The sequence below is a fragment of the Chlamydotis macqueenii genome, chromosome 2, assembly GCF_036417535.1.
Source record: "Chlamydotis macqueenii isolate bChlMac1 chromosome 2, bChlMac1.mat, whole genome shotgun sequence".
Taxonomy (NCBI): Eukaryota; Metazoa; Chordata; class Aves; order Otidiformes; family Otididae; genus Chlamydotis; species Chlamydotis macqueenii.
In genome coordinates, this window is record NC_141557.1 from 17,724,853 (window position 1) to 17,734,463 (window position 9,611).

Here is a 9,611-nt window from a genome sequence, read left to right on the forward strand (position 1 = left end):
ACATTGCAGTGGACTTTCTTGTGCCTGAAGCTGTGACTGCGGAGTAACAGTATTCACACAGGACCTCTGGGGACCCTTGAATCCGTTCCTGACAAAAAGTAGGCTGCATGTATGTGTTGCTGCTTGTAGGAGTGAGCTGCTCCTTTGCCATGAAAGTATCCTCCTCAAAGTTATTTTTGTAGAGCCGGTCTTCTCTCAGTATGTGCAAAGCCTCAAGTTTTAATTGCCTTCTGATGTCTGAGCCTTTAGGATCTTCTTTGCAGCTATTTAATTGATATACATTGACATAAATGAAAGCTGTTTGTTTTCTTTTTCCACCTAATAAAATCCTTGCATTTAAGTAAGGAAACTAAAGATACATATTTCTATCAAAGAACTAACAATTAATTTCAAATGTTTTCTTGCATTATTATTTAAGGGTGTAGGAGGAGTGGGAGAGGGAAGAAATGTGTTTCTCCCTGATTCAAGCACAGAGGTGCAAACCATGAGTGAAGCTGCCCCTCCAGCTCCCTTCCTAGCAAACAATCGTTCTTAGATGCAGCTTAAGATCACATTTTCATCTTATTGTTGACTTCCTCAGCATTAACTTTGAGGAAGAGTAGTGATGCCATGCAGTGGTCTGGCTTAGTAGGAGACAGCAGCAATAGCTACATGAAGCTTTTTTAAGCCTTTATGAAAGCACCGTATCAAAAGGCAAAAGTGAAGCTACAGAGCACACTTACTGTGCCAGGACAATAGCACAGATACCCTCACTGGAGCTGGTTAAGATATCTTTTTTTTTCATTAAGCCTTTTATACTGCTGTCAGAAAATGCCAGCCCATTGAAACTTTGCATGGCAATGTACTGATACACCTTTCTTCAGCAAGAGCTTCTTTAATTTATAGCATGCACCTGGTCAAACAAAGAGAAGATAACGATGCACCAACAATACCATGATCACCAGGCTACAGTCGCTCTTCCTAGATTTTTTAATTGAACTTGAAAAGAACCACATAAGCAAGCAATGATACTCTCCATGGAATGGGGTTTTTATTTTTCCAGCTCTCCTCCGTCCTCCCCTAATGGCAACACACTGTGTGTCAGCTCAAAGAACATATGTCTCGGAAAAGCTCTGCCAGGAGGAAGGAAGTTGGATTGCTCTTGCTAGAGTGGCAGAGCTGGGGTTTCCAAGGGATTTTAGCTATGCATTTCCTTACTTTCAAAAATGCTCATATTTCTTCTAGATTTAAAATTAAGGCTGAATTCACAAGTTGCTACATGTTTTCTTGTAACTTAAACATTTTAGTTCTCTTCAGGCCACTGCCATATATGATGAACCTTAACTGTGTTCAATAAGATCTTAAAAACATAGTATATTGCCAGCATCAATCAAGACTACAGCTGCAACAGCATAGTAATCTATAACATTCATGTACAGAAAGTAGAAGCTTTTTATACATTGGAAACCTCTGAACGGGAATGTTAACACCAGCAAAGCATTCCTCTGCTCTGGAAAAACACTGCCAGACAGTAAGCCCCAATAAACCAAGAGAGAAGACAACTTGGACAACAATCTTATGTCAGAGTAAATTGGAGTAGATTGGCTTCTCTTCATGTAAAAAGTTTTTTAGAACACGGCTGATGTTTCAGAGCTTATTGATGTTTCACAGTCTCTTGTCTAAAGGCCTGCCTGCAAAAAGCAGCAGTTCACTCCGTAGTGACTCATTTTAGTGGATATAACACAGAAAACCTCCCCAACAGCACTTTATTGTGAGTCACAGTTCTCTGAAGTAGCATCTATTCATTGTACATGGCCTGACTGTCACCTTACTTGATCAATTAAAATCTGGTGCATTACATAAACATTACTGATGAAAAAGTATATCCTAATGGATTTGCAGCTACAATAGTGATGGAATACAGCTGCATAAAAATAAACATACAGTACTAGTCTCCTGCTTTTAGGGCTTTTGGTTGTACCTTTAAAATAACTGGTTATATATTTCAGGGTCTTCAGGCAGCACCTAGGAGATAAATCAGGGATAGTTGGATATAGCTGTGTATGTGTACCTTTGTGTGTGTTTAAATGCATTTTATGTATACACACATATACATACGTATGTGTATATGCATATACATTATATATATACACATACATACGCACATATAAGCTATTTTTCTATATAAATTACTTTGGTTGGCTATTCATGAAAACCTGGTACAAGAGAGAGCACAAAGACTTGTAGCAGAGTAGTGGTCCACTGCTAGCCACAGACCGTTGGTGCTCCCAGAGGGATGCTGCCTGAAGTCAAAGGAGCCTTCGTGTGGCCAGAGAGCTCGTCGTGGGGAAGAACCCAGGGCAGCCGGCGGGCAGGCGGTGCAGGAGCTGTAGGCACAGGGGCAGAGTTAAGAATAAAGACTTCACTCACATCATGAGAGCAAACTAATTGAATTGGTGCAAACTTCAGACTCCCCTAACCTTCTATTAAGTGTTTCAAGCTTATTCAAGATTAGAAGATTAAAATGGATAATTATAATTATGGAATATTAGAGGGAAAACTACAGTATAGCCATAGAAGATAAATGAAAGCTTAACAATTATAGTTATTGACAAACCTGATACACACAAGTTTTATTACTCACAATTAGACAGTAATCCTGCTTAACAATATTCTGGGAAGGAAATGTGGCTTTCTCAGTAAAGACAACAGTGATGGCTCTTACTGCAGTTATACTTTAGACATGTACAAGGTCAGTATTGATGTTTGAACTCGTATCCTCAACTTCCTTCATGTTCAAGAGGGAGAAATTAGTATCGAATCATAGAATCATTTAGGTTGGGAAAGACTCTTAAGATCATCGAGTCCAGCTGTTAACCTAACACTACCCCGTCGACCACTAAACCATGTCCTTAAGCACTACGTCTACACATCTTTTAAGTACCACCAGGGATGGTGACTCAACCACTTCCCGGGGCAGCCTGTTCCAATGCTTGACAAGATATTTTGAGGTGTGTTTTATTTGATCTCTTAGATGTGGAGTTTAGCAAGAGACTAATTGTGTCTCAGACTCCATCAATGGTATTGATTCGATCTCCGTAAAGGGGACCTAAGGAGACTCACGGATAGAGAAGTTGGCTCTTACTCAGATGGATACTATTTCGGGTAGTCTTTGCAAAGAAAGTTGCTGATACTTCCCAAGTTTCCTCAGTTCCCTCCTTCATCTCTCCCACACACCTTTCATGGTGGAGTTCTCTCTCTTGCTGCTTTTTTTTCCGGAGGCGTTGCCGCACAGAAGAATCATGGCTCCTCTTAGTACCTGGTATGGGATTTGGCTGGAGCATGGTGTGAAGGGCAGCCATCTTGATGAACCATCATCATCTGTACAGCAGGTTTGACAGAAGGCTCTGGTGCTCACAAGGACTCATTTCATCTGTCTGCACTTCCACCAGGACATGATGCCAACAGCCCTGTGCTAGATCTCCAAAAGAGATGAGAGGAGCTTGAGCACTTGTAGCTGAGCACTGCAGTGAAAGAGCATGCCCCAAGGCTGGGGAGTGGTGTCACCATTTGGAAATGCTGTGCCATTACTGTGCTCCTGGATGAGGGAACACAGGAGTACGGGCATGCGGGAACACAGGAGTACTGTCCTTGCACGCTTAAGCAGGGTTAAACAAATGGTTTAACTAAGAAAGCGTTTGGAAGGAGATTAATTCTCACCTGCACTTGGGTCCTGGTATCTGTTTCTTGCATTAATGAGGCCGTCAAGGGGGATATGGAGACATGGTGCTCAATCACGGTGCATCATTGATGCATATAGTTTACTACACTGATGGTTGCTATGGACTGCAGAGTTATAATGCAGGGCAAAATACAATATACATGTGCAGAGAAATGTATGGATATTTGTTTCTCAAAGAAAGGGTATGATTTGTAACTGAGTGGTGCAAAAGACTGGCTTCAACAGCAGGCAGGCCAGCTATGTATCATGGGAGGTGTGATCACACTGCATACATCACACCTGTGCTATGGCATATAACAGTTTTAGAGAAAGAGAAAGAACATAAATGGCTAAGTAGATGTGCTGATTTAGCTCAGTGATAAGTGACATTTTGGGGGCAGGAAGGAGGAGTGGTTAGATTTCTGAGTGGGTGGAAGTGAGATGTACCATTTCCACCCTCACCATTGATACGGCGAATCTCAGCCGCTCCCCGTAACTGTGCAGCAATTGTCCAGCTCTCTGCACTTGCTTGTGTATGGAGCATCTTTTAAGCCTCACTTCATACTAAGCATGCCCTGCCACAATTTTCACTGTCATACAGACTTTCAAACTTGGCAAATCATGGACCCCAAATTCATCATATCCACATTTAATATTTTCCAGTGCTGGAATAATTCTGTACTACCTAGCACTTCATAGCTATGATTAATAGCCTTAATACTCATCTCACTATACACATATATTTTACCTGATACTGATACTATACTGTCACCCTTAATTTCAGTAATTTAAGGTATTCTCTCAATGTTTAAAAACTGTATCAGTTTCAAGTGAAATTGCAATTCATATATTATTTAAGTCATTTTAAGCTTCAAGTCACTTTACATGACATCATTTCAATTACATCCTTGCTCAATATATAGCGCACTTAGTCATAAATAAGAATGAGTTAGTCAGATGTACAGAGTTTTCAAGGTCACTGTATTGTTAATAAAACTTGTTAACTGACACAGGCATTAGTCATAAAGCTGAGTAAATGTAATGATTAAGCCACTCACAGTTCCTCACCATTCTGTTACATCCTGCCTTCTAAAGAGAGAATTTTTATTTTGGGGCCTGATTTAAATCTACTTAAGTCAGTGGAAAAAACTCACTGTGGCTTCATATCAGACTGCCACTAAATAAGAGAAGCACACTCACCAAAGGAGCAGACAACAGGTCGGTAACTCGGGCAGACTCCCACATATCAGCTCCTGGCAGAGTTCATCGCTGTAACGTTCATCTCAGCAAAACAGATGGAGCTTGACCAAGCTCTAGGTGGAACTGTAATTACATCCTAGTCCTTCAGACAGCTCTTACTGCAGCAAGCACAGAATTTCCCTGCTGCAGAAAGCATGGCATAATTATTGTTTGGACTTGACGGGGGTTTGTTGATCCGCCAGTGGTAGGCTGCTGTTCATTTGGACCAGATGAAAGTACACGTGCAACATGCAACCCATAGAAAGTGTGCAATAAACAGAGTGATCGATAACCAAATGGAGAGACTTCAGTTTAATGAAATCCCCACTCAGCTCCTGGGAGAGATGAAAACAGATCAGCTCCCTTTTAGTAACAAGGAGTACCTGATTTCGGTGTGCATTACCACTCTGTACTGAATACTAATGAGCACTGTGTATTCTGCTTAAAAGTGAAGGATTTTGTCTGGCCTCTGTCTGCTCTGCCTTACTCACAGTCACCCATGTTGTAAGATTAGGTAATCGAATGATGCTTGCCAGATGAAAAGTTGGGAGGCTGGAATGAAGACTACGACATTGTCAGTGCCAGCATGTACCATATAGGATGAATCACATCCTATGTGGGATCCCACATCTCACCTAGCATGAGACATCTTTGATACATCTAAATCTGAGCTAGTCATCGTAATCTCCCTTTATGATCACTGGAAAGATGGAAACTTTAGACAGCTATTTAAATGACCTCCTGTAGGCAGTTTCTTTAATGTGAAATGAATTACACCACAGACTCCAGTGACTACTGAATAAATCTCCACTGACCATACAAGGGTCCTAAGAAAACTCACCCATATCTAGGTTTCCACATGGTGAGATTCATCCAAATCAGCGCCACTGAAAGCATCTGCTGCTGCTTACCATGAGGCAACAGAAAGACCAATTGCCACCAAAATGGGCAGAATCTCTCCCTGGCAATACCAGACCACTACAATCCTAGGCTGTGAGGACTAAAAAAAAAAAAATAATTAAAAAAAAGTCAGCACTTATTTTTATATGTGCATTTTTGTACAGTGCCTAGGACAACCTAAACTGATGCAATGATACTGCCTCTCCTGCCCCGTGCTGCTCCAGGAAGAATCCAGGGTGGCTGGGGTGGCAGGATGAGGCAGAGTGGGTGGCTCAGCCAAGTGGGCAGCAATGTTTGGAGCAAAACACTTGTGTCAGTGGGGAGAAGAGAATTCAGAGCAGAAGTCAAGGTGAGGGGTGATGAATGTCTGGGAGGTGAGGACAGAGCAGGTGGTCTTTGCCAACTGAAATGATTTTGAAGCTGCAGGAATAGGAAAACCAGTAGGGTTTAGCAAAGGTACAAGTGCAGGCCCAGTGGAAAAGGCAGGGGAAAACTGTAACACAAAGTTCCCGTGTCTGAGACCAAGATGGGGAAACTAAGAATCAAAGACAAGGAAACATGCAGGAGAGACAGGGTAAACAGGGTTTTTGAAAACATCTAAATTCTTAGTGTTGCTATGTCTCTCCTGTATTCAGTGTCCTACTCGGAAGCAACAGATAGAGCCGAAAAATCCTACTGACGGAGACGAGCTCTAATCAGGCCAAGCAAGACCTGGACATCAGGCATGCAAAAGGGGTTATAAAAGAAATCTGCTTTTTTTCCTAGACATAAAGTGGCAAGTCTAGTAAACATCTGTGCATCTGAGCCTATGTTAGTAAACAACTCGTTTGGACCACTCTTTGTAAGAGAAAAGAGGGGGAGCAAATGCAGTCCTTGACGGAGCTCAGTAGAAAACACTAGAAAGGAGGATCAGGAAACACACATAAAGCTTTCTTCAAGATCTGGGTTTATTTTGCATGAAGGCTGTGATAGCGACACTAAATACAAATAAACTGGATGCTCACAACAGATCTGATCTCCACGTTGTGCCACAACTTACCTTTCTTCTGAGCAGAGTCAGCTCTGTTTACAGAGCCCAGCTATTTTAGTTAAGGATGTAAAGAACAGACTTTGACATTATTCCTTTGAATTTACCTGGCTCCATGGGATTGAACAGAGATGAAGAGCTGCTGAAATTAAACAGACGTACAAAACTGTACCAGATGTACCAGAGATGCAAATACCCAAGACCATCCCTGTGACATTTGGATAGTATTTGGAGAAGCACGGAGGATTTTTAATTTGCTCTTTATGTGTACACAGGAATGCCGCAATAGCACCAGCAAACTGTGCAGGTGGGCAAGGGAAATTCTGGAGAACTCCTGATGCCAGTGCTAAAAACCAGCAAGTATTCATTTCCTGTATCTGAACAGCTTGGGAGACTGTAAGAACTTTAATGTAGGAAAAGGTCAGGTCATTTCAACTTCAAGTTTTTCTGGGTTTTGTCTGTTTTGCTAAGAAAAACTTCAAATTATAAAACAGCCAAGAGGAAATTTCACACAAAAGTGCTTACATTAACCAAGCCTCCGTAACTTGCAAGTTGACAATCACCTACTTTGTGAATCAATACACATTTTACTGCCATTCAACATTATATAATCCATTGTCACATAAAAGGTGAGGAGCAGTGTCATCCATGTGTTCTAGTGCTCTCAGGAGTATCTGCAGACTGTGAGATTCTGACAGCATCCTTCTTCCTATGGTGTTTTAGAAGTAGTGGGTCATCCCCACACAGTGATGGAAAATGAAGGCACAGAGAGCCTGGGAGCCAGACCAGTACCTGTATAAAAAATCTGCCCCTAAATGATTTGCCAAATATTACACTGGAAGTTTACAGCTAGGCAGAAAACTGAGTGAGCGTGGCATTGCCCTAGCTATCTCTGGTTTGGGGCAGGGGAGGGTATTTTACCAGACCGCTCTAGTCTGTATGGTAGCATGTGATTTAAAAATAAAGTGGGATGTTTGGAGAAGATAAGGATAATAGTGCTGCCATCTGCCCAGGACTTGAGCTTAGGAAAGTAACTCCTGTGATCAAAGGGAGCTGAACAGCCAGGAGAAAAAGCAGAAAAGAGCTTTACTTTGCAGCACAATGCTTCTGGCCTTGCTGAAAAGAGAGCAAAACCAAGGATAAGCCACTGTGACATTTCCAGTGAAAGGGGGAACCTTTTGTACTACCTGCAGGTGGCAGTGGGCACCTGGTGGGACCACCCCTGGAAGCAGGGATGTGAATGGGCAGTGGCAGCTCTTGGGCGATGAGTGCTTCTCTGTTCCCCAGGGGTTTGTATCAGGCGGATTGCCAACAGTAGGTTTCTGTTTCCCTGGTATGAATACGAACCCAATCCTGGCTTAACACGGGCCAGCTCGTGCGATGGCCTGGTTAAAATGAGCCTGTGGTCTCTCCATCCCAGTCTTGGTGAAAAGGTGTCTATGCTGTCAAACACATCCTCTCTCCTGCTTGTCTCCAATAACTCATTCCTGGCAGCCCAAAATGCACTAATTCTGGGTATAGTAAATGTGTGGTCCTGTGTGCTGTTCAAAAGTCCATCTGGCTTAGCAGCAACCTGTTTCTCCAAGTGAGGGCATGGACTCTTTTGCTGACTTCGCAGATTTGCTATTGCCATTTATAAAGATTCATCACACCAGTCAAGTCTTTCAGACTGGAGTTTTCAAAGAAGTCAGTGAATTCAAAGAGGACTTGAGACTTAAGTTCCTTTTCTGGTGGCTTTGAAAATCAGCAATTTCTATACTAACAATTAGCCAACTAATAGTGTGTCTCTCAGTCAGTAACTTGATACCTCCTGTCCTCTAATCTTCTTTTGGGTATTTTTAAGTTACACTAGAAAATGTGTTTCCCACGCAAGGAGACCAGAAATGAGGAGAGGAAAGTAGGAACTCTGTGTGAATAGCCCCTAAAAGCTGCCTTGTTTGTTTTGTGTCAATGTATTTCCTTTTATAACCTACCTGTTTGATACTATAAACATGCACACGCTTCTGGAGTAACAATATCCAAACAATTTACTTTCACAGAAAGGCAATTTACTGTGAGGTAAAAGCAGGAGAAGCATAAAATGGTGCCTTAATAGCAACACAATCATACACAGACATAGACCTTTAATATATGCAGACATGGTATCGGCACCTTCTGTTGAAATCCATCCCCACTGGGTCAAATGCACCACTAGTAAAAACTGAGTTTGGGACAAGAACTACAGGATATGTACTTGTTTCAGCTGAAATCACAAGTAATTTTAATAGACAGAATGTACAGGGCAGTATGTGATCAATCAGAAAAGTAGTAAAGTTTTCTCTAATCTCCTTAATACCAAAAAGAATTGATTCTGAATGGGAAAGTAATAAACAAAATCCTCATTGTTTTGTTTTGTTTTCTACCCCAGAAATGCCAGGGCTTTCACATTTTCACTATCACGTGTTTAACAAAGAAAAAGAATACACAATTTTAGCTCATTGATTTTCTATTATTATCTGCTAGTCCATTATATTGAGTTATAATGTTGTTCCCAAGGAATTAAGAATAATATCTAAAATTTACAAGGTAATGCATAAAACACCAAAGCAAGTGGTTTAGCTTATGTGTAAAAATGCTTGTCATACACTGATGAGATGGCAAATCCAAAAACCCCAAACCCTACCCAGGCATTGTATTTTTGTTATATGACTTTGCAAGTCCAGCTGTAAGGTAGCCAACAAACAGTTGAATGGAAAGGTCATGCAG